The sequence below is a fragment of the Peromyscus eremicus genome, chromosome 10 (genome assembly GCF_949786415.1).
Source record: "Peromyscus eremicus chromosome 10, PerEre_H2_v1, whole genome shotgun sequence".
NCBI lineage: Eukaryota > Metazoa > Chordata > Mammalia > Rodentia > Cricetidae > Peromyscus > Peromyscus eremicus.
The window spans coordinates 75665714-75683378 of record NC_081426.1 but is presented as its reverse complement, the minus strand read 5'-3'; the positions used below and the strand labels follow the sequence as shown (position 1 = coordinate 75683378).

The window sequence follows — 17665 nt, the reverse complement described above, 5'->3', positions numbered from 1 at the left end:
ACCACTAGCTGCTATTCCGGGCTGGGTAACAAGAACTTTAATTTTTGAAGGAGGGAATCGTGAAGGGCAGAAACTGATGGGTGCCCTTCCATTTGGGGGCTCTCTAACACTCCGAAGCAGAGGTAGAGGAAGGCGGGAAGGTAGGATGGTGTTAGAGGAGATAGGCAATGTGGATGCTAGGAAGTTGTTCACGGAACCCACCAATGCTTATCTTGTGAGAGAAGATCTGTCCTAGCCAGAGGCACCAGGTCCTGAAGTGCCCAACCCTCCTATCCCCAGCCTTTTGCTCCGGACTGTTTGCCTTGCTCTGGGAGAACAAATCTGAAGGCAGGAGGCAGAAACACCACCTGTGTTGTTCTTTTGCTTGAGCTGTTCTCAGCCTCTGAGAAAGCAGCCTTGCTCCATTCTGTGTGGCCTTGCCTGTGGCCCTCTTGGCCACTCTCTAGATCTGCTGCTCCTCTTTCACACTTCACAGCTTGCTCTGGTCTCGGTTTAAGGACTGAAGCCTTCCCATCCGGGAGGGTGGAGCATGGGAAAAGGCACTTAGCATCTCAGACCAGATTCTTGTCACCAGGAGTGGTCCTGTTCACTGTGGAAACATCAAAACCCCGTCCTCTTGTCTAGAAGCTGGGGGCTTTAGCTTTGGGTTGTGGATGAGACTCTTGAGGTGTAAAACCTTGAATAAACCCTTGCACTTAGCGATAGGAGATGATGGACCTGAAAAGATGAAGTAGCAGCAGCAGTAGAGTGGTGTATGCTCTCGTGACTAGCGTGGATTCAGTCTGCTGTAGAAGACGCTGAGCTGGTAACCCCCAGAGCTGCCGGTTCCCAAGGAACCCTGCGAAAGCAGGGCAGATGGAGACTCACACCCCACCCCACTGACTCTCTCACTATGTTTATTATTAAACATCTGTTCAGAGGAATATGTGTATCTGTCGATATCTGTCAGTAATAAAGCCACGCTTTAAGCTAAACAAGCCCCCCCCCCCGGAAAGTTTTTTTTAAGTGATGTATTTTTTGTTTGTTTGTTTGTTTTAGACTTGTATCTTTTATTAATGTCTTATGCTAAGATCATTAGATTAGAAGTCCAAAGGCTGTAAGAAGGCTAATGGAGGGGGGGGGCCTTCGGGGGAGGGAAGAGGAGGGAGAAGGAGGGAGGAGGAGGGAGGAGGAAGGAGGAGGGGCTTTTAACTGTTTTATTCCAACCAAAGGGCCATCCTGATTGACCTGCAAAATGATTCAAGGGTGGTATCAATCATCCTTTCCTCTACATAGTAATTCCAACCACCTATCCACAAGCATGTGTGTGACAGGGAAAGGAAGTGGACTCAAGGAAGTCTCTATAAGAGAACTGAAGAAATAAATTATCAAGGAGTGTGACACCCAGTGTGAACAAGAGCCAAGACTAAGGAGAGGAGAGCAAGCGGAAGGAAGTGGGGAAGTAGTGCAAGTCTCCAAAGGTGCCATAAGCTAAACTTGCATCTTGTGGAATGGAGCCTGGCAAGCATTAGCTTTAACACCCACAGGTTGCACAGTCTTTCCCAGCTAGTAAAGCATGCAGCTGACTGGGTTACATGCAGATGAGGGGTGGAGGGTCTAACAAAAGCGAGCTGTACTTTACCCCTGGTTATCTGAAGACACCCAGAATCAAGTGTGCCTGCTGTTTAAGGAACGTACTGTGATGTATAATTAAAATTTTAATTTTAGTACTCTTTGAGGTTGTCTGTCCAATTCATTCCTTCACTACCCAACAGGATACCATCTCTAATACCACCCCAGATCCTCCTGGGTTGTGAAATCTGGATTCTTTTCTGCTTTACATTTTCTATACCACTTCTCCTATACATGGAACACTGACATAATTAAAAGATCCATAGCATTACTCTTCCTTATTTATGTAATGGATAAGATGAAATACATCTTCAACTTGTTTTTTATTTTTTAGAGTAGAACCTTGGAAGGTCAAGTGAAGAAATATTTGATTGACATGCTAAATTTATTAATAAATTGATTCATAAAATTTATTATCTGCAACTTACAGAAATGCTTAGTGATTCTTCAGTCATATATGTGTGTGCGTATACATTATATACATGGAATATACATGATATGATTGTGTGATAAAATGTAAGACAAGAAGAAATAAATGTGAGTTATCATTTATACTTGTTCTTCCAATTATTTTTGATTTTTTATCTTTCATAGATAACTACATTCTAAACAAATTATACAACCAATATTTATTCACTTGTGTGGGCATAAACCACACTTGGAAGAAACAGTCTGCATTAAGATGGACAAACCTTTACTAAAAAAAGTTAATTTCAAGTGTTTTAGCGGAAGACTTCATTTTCGGATTGATCAAGGAGGACAGCAGTAGTAAGCACATCAACAAGTGAATAATTTTAAGAAATTTAATAAGGAAAGGGTCTGTGCCAACAGTTCTGAATTTTTGGAGGTGGCCCTGAACTTATTCAGTAACTGCCACTTTTTGCTGGCTGGAGATGTATTTGTAAACAAGCATTATTTGACAAGTGCTTTTCTCAGCAGGGATTCTTGGCCAATTACTGCTGAACAGCTCTGCATTGAAAATGATTCACCCGCAGTGAATCAAGCTTAATTCATTGAAGCTCCAGTCAGTAATGCCTCACTAAAGTGCTGACAGTTGTCAGCAGTTTCTATTTGAAAAGTCCAGTTTCTCGTCTCTGGATGTTTTGTCTGTTTGAGAAAGTGGGATAGAAGGTTCTTGGAAAAGGAACAGAGAAGGGGGGAACTTGGCTAAAATGGCTTGAAAGACAGTCATAAAATAGTAAATATTTTCACTGGAAAGAGACTGCAAGTAAAGTTTGTTTAAGGATATTTTTCTTGGCTTATAATAGGACCAGGCCCATAAAACATATGTAAGGACACAATAGACTTGTAAAACTAAATGGCTTCATTCTGTAGCCCTGTCTTACTGCTGTAATTCATTTCCTTTTAGATTAACCGGCAGGACCCCACAGAAAAGGACAGTAAAATTGTTCCCTCACCAGGACACTACTGAACAAGAAAAGAGAGCCATTACATCTCTTTGAATCATAGATTGTTGGAACCAGAAGGGACCATGGAGAGTTTTAGCTTTTTGCTTAATAAACCATGAAGGTTGGGGGTGGGAATCTTGACATTTTAAGCTCTTTCTTGGTATCAGGGTGACAGGTAAGATGATTTCATTTCCTTATGTAAAACAAGAAAAAAAGTGATAACAATTTCCGGGCTTGCAATATAGAGACTCAAAAATTTCAACCTACATACAATATTTTTAGCATTGGTAGAAAAAAAAGCTTACAGTTCTGTTTGTTTATCTGGTTGGTTGGTTTTTCTGATTGGGTATAAACCAGACCATTGCAAAGGCTATGCACGAACTCTTAGCATTGAACCCAAGTGCTCACATTTTGATACTTAGAAGTGCACTATTTACAATATTTATATTTTCACAATACTTTATCAGGTGTGAGCATTCCGAGTATATGGCAACAGTACAGAAAATGTCAATTGCAAAGGGTTTAGCTATTTGTACACAAAGACTCCCAAAGCATTTGATTCAGTATGGCCACAGATGGAAAAATGAGAGCGTTTCTTATTTCCAGCTTTCCTTTTAGATTATATTCATACTTACACAAACATACATAAACACACAACAGATGTTGACTGTTTGACTTTATCATTTGATTATCTTTTGTTTCATGTGCTTCTTAAGACATTTACTGGAATGGTTAACTAATTTCTCTTTCATTTGAGAAAGTCTTTCTGTATTTTCTTGTAAATATAGAGACTGAAGGTACATGACTGTAGTAACATTTTATTCTATGGGTCAAAATTAATTCCTAAAAAGTATTACTAACTTCTTTTAAAAACCATTCTTTTAATTTAGATTAGCAGATATACTTTATTAGTGAACAAGATGAGTCTTAGTTTGATGTACTTAGTTATCCGAATATTATGATGATACCTGGAAACATGATAATACTTTTACAAGAATTTCCATAAAGTATTAGAATTAATTGAAGTATGAATATAAAAATGTAATTATTAACCACTAAAATGCATTATTTCTATTTTTATCATAGAGTAATTATGAATATAGATAAGCATGAGAGATGAATATAGAAATTGAGAACTTAGAAACTCAGTGTATTTTGCTACTCTGTATGTACCATGGGTACACTTCAATAGGGGCAGAGAGGCTCATTAACATGCTGGCCTAGATAAATGCATAATACGTTGTTTATGAAAATTAATATCCTTGCATGCAAGTAATTGAAAGTTAGTTGATAGGAAAGCATTATATATTTTATGTGAGGCTCAAATTTAAATGAACACACATGTGCATACATAGTTCATATAAAGGTAGGTTTTAAAAAGAGCTCTAAAGATTTGTTAAATACAGATTGAAATGGTTCATATCTTTTAGATACAGTTTAATAGTGTTTAAAATTAAAATAAGCAAGGAAATGTTCTTATTCAGTGAGATACACATGGGAAAAGTAGATAAAAGGAGATTTTCTGATGCAGTCAATAACAAATTTTAAAGCATTGCATAGCTTTACTAGTGAAAGAAACTATTTTTAAACACCACATTATTTTAGTGCTTTTAGAAATCTGAAACTCACTATGATAATCTTGCCTGAATCATTGGTTTCACTTAAAATGTTTATTGAGTTTTAGATATTTTGTCTTAAATTATCAAAGACTTCAAAGCATACGTACATAAAAAAGTGTTCGTTTGTTTTAGATGTTTATGTTTTTAATATTCATTTTATAAGACTACTAAAACAAGAATATCAGTAGATTTTAAAGTTATGGACAGGACAAAATAGATGGCAGTATAAGACTTCTAAGTGTGTAGTCACTCAGCTCACGTTTGATAACTCATTCAGGAATATTTTAGACAACAATAGTAAGATCACTGATGCCATAGATGGTGCTGTGAAATAAATAAACTAAATCAGATTATAAATGACATAGACATTTTTCAAAATTAAAAAAATGTACTTCATATGCCTCTCATGTTTTAAATCTCAAGCATGAGTATTTATGATTTCTTATGGCAGAAATTTCATACATACAGAAGATGTATTTAAACCCATTGCATTACCACTTCAAGGTAAGGCATGCACATGATTAAAGTTAATATTATAACAGAAAATATAAAATTGAATGTTTTAAATATAATCTTCTTTATTAGTTTTGTAGCAAACAGTTTTAAATTTCTATTTAACTTATTTCACTGTCGTCTAAAATAGTGTTACCTGATATTAACTGCTACTGCAAGTGCAAAATCAAATAAAAATAACAATAAAAGAGATTTAATATATGTAACAAATTGAACTGTGCTTAGTTGAATGTCTAGTAATTGATATAGTATTTCTTTTATTTTTCTCAAAGCTTAATTTTTTTATCTGATATTCCTAATGAGAATCCCAGTTTTACAGTCATAAAACTTTAATGTAGCAGTGCCCATACTACAAGTCTGTAAAAGTTTTTATGATCTTGGATGGTGACATTTTTTAACTGATATTATATTAGTTTTGATTTTTGAAATGATTTTTTTATCTTTAGTGATTTTCAGAAACCAGAAAGAATCATGCCTGACACATTGCCTGAAAATCTTCTAAAAATCTGTGTGTAGATTTTGCCTTTTGAGCACCAATTAGTTGTGTTCCATTTAAATAAAACCTAGCAGGTTCTGAGAATAATTAAACTTCACTGTAGCTCTTCTTTTCCTATAGGGTGCACAGCCTTCAGTCTCTTATCACCTTATGAGCTACTTTATTAATATCATTTGAATTATTTCTTATACAATGGGAGAACATACAACCCTTTGTTGAATGGGGTCGTATCTAGGTCATGCCTTCTTCCTTCTGTAGCTCTCAGTGACTATTCATGGTTTTAATCTTTATGCATTCATTTAAGATTGAATAATAACTTTGCTAGGATGTGAGTGAATGTGCTAAGGATTCATGGAAAGGTTGTAGCAAGGCTGAGAGTGGGGACAATTTAAATATGGTATAATAAAAACTCAATAATAAAAGTGTCAGGCTCTTTTTAAATCTTTTAAAAGAATATGTCATTCATACTTACACACATTTTAATTTTATATTTGAATCTCCATGGTTCTGAAGACACAACAGTGTGATGAAAAAAGAGGAATTCTTTAGTTTCCATAACTTCGTATTTAGAGTTTTACAGTTCTTATATTTCTTTATGAGATCGATTGTTTAGTTGTCATGCCAAACACTTGTGGCATAAGACATATCACAGATTAAGTAAATGGGATTTAAGTGTTTGTGATCATTCTAATTATATTTCACTGGCTGGATTATTGCCCAGGCCATGTCTCCATCATTTAAGTTTGTCTTCAGTTTAAATAAAATGGGCCATAGCTCTCTGTAAATGATTCTGGAATAAAAAATCCTCCAAGAGCCAAAACCTGAAGGTTGAAATATTTTGCATATGCTTTGCGAGAAAATGTTCCTACTTGGAAACATGTTTCTGGCTAAGTATTGGATGATTTGGAGAAAATACAGTCTGTTCTTCTACTAAAAGATGGGTGCTGCCTTTTTTCCTCATTGTAATTTCATACCCTTATTTTCATCTGTCAATTCTCTTTGCCTCATCCCTTTCCTCACCAAGGAAGGCAGCACATAAGAGGGTCAGAACCCATGCCTGCTGTGCTCAGTTTTCCCCAAAAGATGTCACAATTCCAAGATGGATATTAAGAAGACAAGACATTTCTCTTAATTAAAATGTTGAAGAATCCTCTACCTAAATAATAGTTTGCACCAAACTCAATCATCTGTTAGTTACTTAGTTCTTAGAGAAGAAATAGAAGTGTTTAAGACATCTCTGTAGGCTTTGGCTTTCTTAAGAAGCAACTCACTTACTTGGCCTTGGCAGGACAATGTCATGATGTGCTAATGTCTTTTCTGTGGAAAGACTAACTCAGCAGGTAAATCCAGCTGGCACCAGTTGAGCCCCTGCAGTACCCAGCAGGAGCTTGGCTTGCCATGTGAGCCAAGTTTAGTTTCTCCCAGAGCCTTTTCCTTCTGCAATGGCAACAGAGGTGGAAAAGGCTTCCCGATGATATGTATGATAACAATGGACCATATTTCCATGGAAGGGCTTCAGTGAAGACAGTATAGAAATGACTCTGTTCCTAAGAAGAGCCGCAGCCATCCTGCAGTAGGGAATATTGAAGACTGTTCTGTTTGAAGGACTTCAATGATGTCTAGTTTCAAATCAACATAACTTTGATTTCCCTTGAGAGGACACAGGGAAGAAACAACAGAAACAAAACTAAATGACTCTTTTAAGATTGCAGATGTGAGTCCTTGGTGTTGATTGAAGTCTGTGAAACCAAGTAAGCACAAGTATAGGTGTTATGAAATGACAGGAAGAAGAGAAGAAAAATTCCAGCTTTGGATTTTGAAATCAAACAATTTTGTCGGTGCTAATCTCCTCCACTTACTATGTTCTTTGATAATTTTATTTTATTTTGTTGTAGTTCCGTTCATTTGTCTATAATAGGGTGGTTATTTTCATACTTCACATTCCTGTAGTAGGGGAGATTTCAATGAAGCACCTTCTGCATTGGTAGAGCTCTACAGAAAGGAAAGTCATGAGAGAGGGTACAGGAAGCCAAGAATGGAGCTGAGTAAATGTTCTCAGTAGGCCATGTATTTGTTTGCTAGATTGAGTCAGGATAAAAAGTTAATATTGTTTAAGGGAACTTTCATAAAAAAATAAATAATATAAAGATTATCCTTTTTTCAGATTCAGCAGAAATTGGATCTTGGAGGTCCTTTGATAATACCTCATTTGCATAGATGGAGTCATTATCACTGAGCCCTGTGCCTTAATTGTAATCAGTTTCCCAACTATGGTACCTCTTCTAGGATAGATAAGGATGAGGATTTCTAGGGACCGTGACACTGCAACTGTACCATGTGTTATGAGATGTAATAAATTAGCCCCTTCAGGATCTACACAGTAAAAATGGAAATGTTAAGGGCATTCATAGAGTCAATATAACATGAAAGAAGAATGTACGTGTGTTACTGAGTAAAGTTGCTACAGTTCTATAGCTAAACAACAAATGTCAGTTCTTGTTTTTCACACATCATGAGATATAGGGTATTTGAGACATAATTTCTCAGTCACAGGTCATCATCTTTCTTGAATTGGAAGATGGAAAAGATCTTGGGCTAGGAAAGTAATCTAACGAAAGGAATTGACAAAATACCCATACAGCTGTACAAAATAAAAATGAACCACCTGTGTACTAATTCTCTGCTGGGTTTCTTTACCTAATGACAAATTTGGGAGTTTGACTAGGAAATAAAGAAAATATGAAAGTACAGATATCATAGACTACAGTGTTGTATTTTATTTTACATTTCCACATTTTATCATCCATATGATATATCAAGAGATACCTGCAAGGATTTTGAATATTTTTCATCAAATGTTAGTTTTAGGATAACCCTTAAATATTTTCTAGTCTGTTATAGATATTACATTAAAGTATGCATGTGTAAAATATAAAAGTATAAACAGTAACTTTATACACAGAGAGATGATCATTAAATTAACTACCTTCTCAATTTTAAAAATTGATACCAGGGAAAATGTTTAGTTTCTTGATACATATCTAACACCCCTGATTTCAGTTTTAAATACAGTTTTCAATCTTCATTTCCCAGAACACTTATCTCTTCAATGACATGCATATTAAACATATTTCTGGGAAATATGAGTAGGTTTTTATATTTCCAGAAAGGTTTTAATATAATTACCAGAAGGCTGCTCTTTTATACGCAAGAGACTATAACAAATCATGAGAACATTTGGAACATATCATTTAGATTTACTTGTAAATAAAAAAATTGCATACTTATCAGTGCCTGTGCTTTATTCAAGAATTATAGCTATCATTCATTATTGATTTACTATGTGTCATTGTTGTGATTTACATGGGTGTTTGTTTTCCTCTAAATGAACCAAAAAAACTTCTTTACCATCATTTCATTTTAGAGAAAAGTGTGTTAGTATATATGTTAAATAACTTGCCTCAGTTTATTCATGTGGAAGTGGTACAGCTTTCAAGCAAACTCAGTTATCCCGGCTTCAGCACTGATCTTATCAACTCTTTGTGCAGGGGGAGAGTTTGCCATCCAATAACCGTAGTCAGTCTTACTTTAGTCATCCTAATACAGTCAAAGTGCCTAGGATGAAGATATGTAGAATTCTGGAGGCTTTCTTTCCTATGCTCACTATTACTGATAGTCATGTTTTCCACTAACATGGAGGTAGCTACCTTCCTATATCTTTCTTTCTTGCTGAACACATATGTTATTTGCCTTACCAATTTTTCTCTGGAATTTTAAAATATAAAACATTCAGTCACCATGCTAAGCCAAGACTAGATTCTAAAACTAGATTTTATTGCCAATAATTTCATTAAGAATCTCTTTCTGAACAGTGCTATCTGTTGTAGAACACTATTCATTCCTTTACTGGGAATATAAAGGTCCTTTGAAAGTTTTGTTCAACTTATCACAAATTCCACTTTTCAGGCAACATGCCTTATAATAAAAAATATCACCTACAAATTCAATGTAAAATGTAGGCAGTTTTTGCCTCTACTACAAACCAACTCTCATGGTTTTCTCCCCTTTTATGTATAGATTTAGGTATGATATTTTATAATAATTTTGAAAGTTGTTTATATTATAAAAGTATTTTCCTATGAATCTCATTAAAATACCCTTATTGGTATGATAAATTAGAGAAATTCATTACTATTACAAAATGATCTGAAATAAGAAAATATTTAATTTAAAATGCTAGAAAATATCAAAAGTTAACACTTTTTTGGTACCTCAAATTACCAGCAAATTAATAGACTCTAGATATTGGCTCTATCTTTTGGAGTTGTGAACCTTGGGCAATCCAGACAACTTTTCTGCAAATACTTTCTTATCTGTAAAATGATAATGTTATTATAATACACTTTAGGGTTGTATAGATGGAGTACATATTTTTAAAATGCTTTGCAAAATTTTACAGCTTACCATATGACAGCATTAAATATTACATCTTCAAAAACTTTAGGCTGGCGTTCTGACATTTAGCAGGGCATTAGTTAGAGAGTCTTACTTGTTGAAAGTAGAGATACTAGAAGAAAAGGACTTGAATGCAGCTCAGTAGCTCAAAGAGTCCTTATTTACTTCCTGAGTAAAGCTTTTCAATGGCCCTTCAGCAGCCTTAGGTTAAAAATCAAACCTTAATTCTGAGTGCACAGTGGTCATTGATTTGCTTCAGGATCATACCTCCTGTCAGTTCATTATCACTGTCCTATGGAAGGAAAGTGAGGTACCTTGTCTTCAGTGCCCTGGATTCTCTAACACAGTCAGCCAGCCCCTCCCCCACGTATTGCTAGATTTTTATCCTAGGTCTGTACAGATTTCCCCAAGCTTGAGTTCCCATATTCATTCCTCATGTGGCCTGTCACATGAAATTGTATTTTCACTTGTTTATGCCTTTCTGATCTTTATTCAGAACGGAAGTACTATAAAAATAAGAGCTAACCAGGGAAACGGTTCTTTGAAGTTGGATTGTAGGAAAAACAGAGACCATATAATTTTCCAACCAAAACAATTTAATTTTGACAAAACTGACAGTAGAATGTCTTGGTTCTTGAATTTATTTGATCCATCACTGCGGGGAAAGCATTATCTGTCTGGAAGCACATTGAGAACTACATCCAAAACTTAATTCTCCATCTGGAACATCAGGGAAGTACTCTATAAATCCATGTTTGATTAATGAATACTCTGAATTAAATTCTTTAAGTGACTTAAAGCTACTATTTTTTAACAGCAATTTCTTTCACTCTGGTATTCTATACTTGATGAAGCCAATAGAACTCTTTTCCTAAATCCACAATGAACAGAAGTTAGGATTGGTTTTATAAAGCCTGTAGTAAATTGAAATGTTATCAACTGAAAGATTACATGATTCACCAACCACAGTAAGCAAATATCAACATATATGCCATCAGAAACATTTTCTTTAGATTTACAAAACATAACAAACATTAAATATATATGGGGAATCATATATATATATATATATGAAATATTTTGTTTTTGTGTTTAGTACTTTGTGATTGAATCAACTTGTGTTTTATTTTTGTTGCTCTCCTATGGTTACTTTTTAGCATTCATGCAATTTGACCTGCAATAAAATGTTCTTTTCTACTCAAAAAGAGACTTAATCTTACATCTAGAAAACAATTAATGCAAAACATCTGTTTGTAATTTGGAGGAATGGAAAGAATTACTCTTTCATTTATTCTGTTTCCTGAATTACATTCACTGCTACATACTTCATGAAGTGCTGTAGATTCATAGTGTCAAGGGAATTCTTCATATTAAAGAGAAAATGTCAGGAAGAAGTGTATCAATTATTGTGTGTATAGAGTAGCATTGAAACATAAGTTTGTATGGGAAATAATTATCTTTTCATCTATAGTTTTGGTACTTTACACATAGTTTGTTTAAGTAACTATCCCTCCAGAGACAATAGCATTTTAATTGGCTGTAAAATAGTATCAACTGTTTAAAATATCAGATATGTTTCTTTTTACTAAGTTATAAAATTATTTGAATTGGATCATTTTCTAGGTAGAGGCGAAAATATGAAACTACTGCTATGAAGACTCATTGCATAATCTCCTTTAATTTCAAACTACCCTAATGATACTGATTTTTTTAATATGGAGGGAAATTGATCTTGGTATAATTCAATAATTTGTAGTCGGTCACACAGCACTTAATTTGACAAAGTGCCGGGATGTAAGTTGCTGAAGCTCTTGACTGTACCATTTGAACTATTGCATTCCTCCAAATGTTACTACTAATATGGTTTGTATTTTACTTATGCTAATAATTTGCAAGGAAGAAATCATGCTTTAGAAAAAGCATGTGCCTCAGAAACCATCAATACCCTCATGGATATTATAATTATATATGGAAATGACCATGGAAAATTCATATTGAGAAATTATGGCTGCCATTGATGCTGAGCCACTTTCTCAGAAATTTTAAGTTTAGATATTTGATTACACAACTCTCATTTCCTCATCAAAAATATGTCAGTTCATCAGAAAACAGACTTATTGCTAGTCCTGTGATTTAGAAGATGATAATCGAAATGATATTTTTGTTTAGGATAGAGAAGGACAGCACATATAATCATCTTTAGTTTGAAAATATGTGTGAAGTGATTTTGTTCTGATAAGAGCTTCTGTATTGTGTAAAGGTAATAATATAGTATTATCAACATTTTTCAAGGGTATGACTATTTCTCCTCTACATCTTAATTCTCTTCCTCTTCTCTCTCCTCTCTTTCTTATTTCTTCCCCCTCACCTTTTTACCTCTCTCTCATCTTCTTTCTCCTCTTTCCTTCTTACTACCCTTTCTTCTTCCTCCTCCTCTTCTTTGATTAGTTGCAGAAATTTTCACTGAAAATAAATCCCACACATCTAGTTACTAATCACATCTAGTTATAGGTTTCTTGGATGTGTTTTTGCATCTCCCTTCACTTTTCCTAAATGAACATCTAAGATTTCTTCTTTGAAGCTCATGGGTTCTTTTTGCAAGTCAAGGTGATAATACAGAAAAGGAATATTGTATATAAGACAATGTGATAGGATACTGACTTATAGATATCTAATCATGTCAATAAAATTAAACTGCAATGCACAGTATAGACTACTTCAAACCAATGTTTTCTCACCCAGAGTTGCTTATCCTAGCCAAACTAAGAAGATTGTTAAATATACCATGCCTGGATGTCAAAAATCACTGAGTCAAATTTATTAAAACATTCCATTGAAAAAAATCAGAACCCAATAATCAGTAATGTCAGAATAGCAGTAATTATTTTTATGTTTTTGAAAAATTTGCTTAAAACAGATGTACTCGAAGTAGGGTATGAGGATTAGAATTTTTCCAATCTGCAATGATATGCATATCATGATCAACTATTATTTTAGAGACTCACTACAGCTTTATTTCACCACCACAATTCAAATGTGTGATAGGAAGGTTCATCTTGTTGAACTGAGTGATAGCCTAGTTCTTAAGCTGTCCAATGTTAGTTTAATACACACATTCCAGAAAAGATGTGTAGGAGTGTGCTTTCAAGACCGTGGTCTTCTCTCCTCTACGTCTCATCCTCTCCTCTACATCTCATCCTCATCCTGGTGCTTTAGAAGTACCAAAAGTATTCACATTTAAAAAATCTTGCTGTTAATTCCAATGTGGAAAGTCTGTGTTAATTTTGAATCATTAGATCAAATACCCAGGAATGATCTACTTATAAGGAAGAATATTTTGTTTTGATTCTTCATTTTGAAGGTTTTGGTCTTGATTGATTGACCCTATCAGTTTGGTGCCATGGCAAAGTGGTACATCATGATTGATGAACAAGAGTGAAATAAGCCAAGCCATTCATATCAAAGCAAACATGACTTGAATCCTATGGTAGTAGTTACTTTTCTTGTTGCTATGACCAAAAGCTTGAGAAGAACTACATAAGCAAGGAAATGATTATTTTGACTCACAGTTTATGAGTACAGTCCATCATGACAGAGTGGCTTGGTGGCAGGCCTGTGTGATGGTGTGTCGCATAAGTGTCCACAGTCAAAAAGCAGAGAGAGGTGAATGTTGATATGCTCAAAAAGCAGAGAGAGGTGAATGTTGATACGCAGATCATTTTCTCCTTTATATGCAGTCTAGGGCCCCAGCCCATTGGATGATGTCACTGACATTCAGGGTGCGTCCTTCCACCTGCAGTTATGTATTTCTTGAAATACAGTCACAGAAATTATTGAAGTGAATTTCCATGGTAATTCTAAATCCAGATAGTCCATTGTGAACTTTCTCTTTATGAATGAACTCTTGATGACCATAATGTCTTCCATTCATTTCTATCACTTATTTCTTCTACTTCCCAGTATCAGTAGGTTAGGACTAAGCCTTAAATATGCAGACTTCTGCAAGATATTTTAAATCTAAATTATAGGAAGGGATAGACATCAAAAGATAGGGGTATGGGGGAAACATATATGATCACTGTTCAATATAAATAATTTTTATTACTGATTTAATACTAGACGGTATGAAAACACTTTACAGATGAGGATGATAGAGATTATTATGAAACATCACTATATACATAAGAGAAACAGTATAGAAGAAAATGAATATTCTAATTAGAGCAAGATCCAATCATTATTTATCCTACCCTGAAGCCTGTAGAAGAAATAATTATACAGAATATTTTGAAGTTTGATACATTTTAATAAAGAACGATGACTAATTAGGTTCTGGCATAAGGAATGATTCAAAGCAAAGAACTGTTATTTATACACCATCCATTTTATTCTAATTATTTCTTATATATCTTTGATTTTTAAGAATAAAAAAGTTGAGCAGATATGAAACCAATAATTCCTTATTTCAGGCGGTAAAGAATAACAGCTATATAAATTGGATATTAAGGAAAGAACTTCTATAGTTATTTTATTAGTTACTCTTCTGTACATAGGAAATTTGATTCTCTAGCAAGGGGTATTAATCCATTTGAATTATTCATCTTGTTAAAAAGTTGGGTATGTGAATGGAAACACACGAACTATGAACCAATAGCTGAGGAGCTCCCAACTGGTCAGGCCCTCTGGATAAGTGAGACAGTTGATTAGCTTGATCTGTTTGGGAGGCATCCAGGCAGTGGGACCGGGTCCTGTACTCAGTGCATGAGTTGGCTGTTTGAAACCTGTGGCTTATACAGGGACACTTGGCTCAGCCTGGGAGGAGGGGACTGGACCTGCCTGGACTGAATCTACCAAGTTGAACTCAATCCTCAGGGGAGTCTTTGCCTTGGAGGAGATGGAAATGGGGGGTGGACTGGGGGGAAGGCGGGAGGGGGGAGAACAAGGGAATCCATGGCTGATATGTAAAGTTAAATTAAATTGTAAAATAAAAAAAAAAAGTTGAGTGTGTGTGTTCATGTACATTTGCATCGGTGCGTGTATATGTACACACATATACATGGAGTTCAGAGAATAACTTCTGTACCATTCTTGGGGAGGCTCTATACCTCCTTTGAAATAAGGTCTCTCCTTGTTCTGAGGCACACTGATCAGGCTAGACAGGTTAGCCAGGTCCCATAGATTGATTTTTCCCCTCCTTCCCTAGCATTGAGACTCCAGGTGCACACCATTATGACTGACACTTTTATTTGGGTTGGAGAGATTGCACTCAGGTCCTCGTGCTTGCAAGGCAAATGTTTACTAACTGACTCCTCCCACCAGTTCCAAAGATTCATGTTGCATATAATATGTTAAGGATATTATGATAGATAGATGCTGGCCTCTGTAACATACTATTCATAACCCATTAACTCAATAAAACTCATTGATCCAGGAGGTAAATATTTAGAGATGTGAACCTTGTTATTCAGCAAGTCAGACACTGGATCAGATTCAATAGAGGAGCAAGAAGAAAAAGGGCTTTGATTAGGTAAGTCGGATTTAGATTCCAGCTATGTGCTTATATTAGTTCTGGGACCTTGGGCCATTGGCCTGTTTAACTTTTCTCAGCTTCAATTTCCTTATCTGTAAAATGAGGAATATAACATACCAAAAGATCAGTGTTAAGATTAAGTGCTAAAATGTGTGAGTACAGACACATATAATTTTATTAGTTTCAATCGCTGATGGTACAGACATGAGAACTGAGCCTTTGAAAGTAAGAATCATTTCCTTGAGGTGATATGGCAACAAAACCAATATTACAGGAATAATGAACATTACCTGTGCCATGAAGCATTCTTATACTCAATTTTATAGAAGCACATTTGTTTCAAGTGCTAAAGACTCTCAAATTTGTGTTTTTGAAAGGAATACCTTCATATAATAGCTTTACACACAGACATGTAGAATAAAGCAGTTGCTTAGGAAGAACATTTTGCAATTGAAAGTCTTCTTAAACTCTTATGTCATGCAAAGCTGACCTTTCTCAGAGAAGATGAAAACAATATCAGGGATTTCCAAATTTAGTTACCACACCCGACAAGGTAGTCACTGAAAACATATGGCACTGCTCTTTTCATGCAATGTGTCCTGTGACGGTAGCAGATTGCTCATTACTCATTATCTAGCTGTCAGTGGATTTATGTGTTAGCCTTGCTTAAACATTTTGCGCAGACTCACCAGCAGATATGAATTGTGAATTCCTTTCTTTTCATCTCACTGGGTTATGCCTTCAGAGTTCATTACTAATTCATAGTTCTGAAAATGCATTTCTGATTAAACTTATTCTATCATAGATGTCAGCTTTATAGTGTAAATATTGATCATTTAATTTGAAAATCAGCAAGTAAATTGTTGTTATTAGTGATAAAAAATATTGCCTAAAAAGTGATGAGATAACTTAGTTGTTAAAAGCATATTACTCTTTCAGAGGACCTCAGTTTGATTTCCAGAATCCACATTGAGTGGCTCACAAGCACCTGTAAATCCAGTTCCAAGGAATCTGATACCCTTTTCTGCTCTCTGTGTGTATTAGTCAGGAATCCCTAGAGAAACAGAACTGATATTGTGTATAGGATTTATTAGAGCAATTTAAAGGCTGTGGTCAAACTATTCCAACAATGGCTGTCTCCTGAAAGAAAGTTCAAGAATCCAATAGTTTTGGATCCATAACCCTGGATGTCTCAGCTGGCCTTCATTATCCAGCATCCCAAGGAAGTGTGATATAATACAGTAAAGGAATGAATTTACCAGCAAGAGTGAGGGCAAAAAGGCAAAGAGAAGGTGCTTCCTTCTTCAATTTCCTTTATACAGGCTGCCACCTGAAGGCGTGTCCCATAGTTAAGGTAGATATTCCCACTTCAAATGAGTCAATGAAGAAAAATCCCTTAATGGCTTACCCAGCTGCTTGGGTTTTAGTTAATTGTAGATGTAGGCAAGTTGACCAGCAAGACTAGCCAGCACACTGTGGTGTCTGCATACATGTGGTGCACATACAGACATACATAAAATGCACAAACACATAAAAATAAATCAGATCTCTATAAAATTAGTAGCAATAAGAGTATTTTGAAACCAAAAGACTGGTTGATCTTGCAGTCAGCAGTTATATAACTGATTATATTGATTGCATTGATTACATATATTACAATCAAAGAATAACAAAAGTTATTTTTTAACTAATTAATGAACTGAGTTTGAAAGAGTTTCTTGTAGTCCTGACTAGCTTTGAGCTTGCTATGTGATGGCTGAAATGTTATTGAAACTAACTTCAAAGATGAGTCTGAGGGATCAAGTAAATCAGCAGTGAAAGCAGTAAGAATTCTGTGAACGGAATTTTATAGGTATTGAAAAACAAGGCAAGAAAAGCAGACTTTAGAAGCAAAAGAGGAATTTGTCTTCAAGCTCCCACACTAGCAGTTGGGATACCCTCCTTTGCCAGTAACAACAATCACGTTGTCTACCAGGTTAAGCAATAAGTTTGATTTTCCTGTATAAAAGCAAGTCCTAAGAGAAGGGGGTTC

General features: G+C 35.2%; 1 protein-coding gene across 9 annotated transcripts in view; it reads left to right on the top strand.

The window, feature by feature from the left end:
- Epha5 (EPH receptor A5) overlaps positions 1–17665 on the top strand; it is a 331554-nt gene that overhangs the window by 701 nt on the left and 313188 nt on the right. The window lies entirely within an intron of this gene.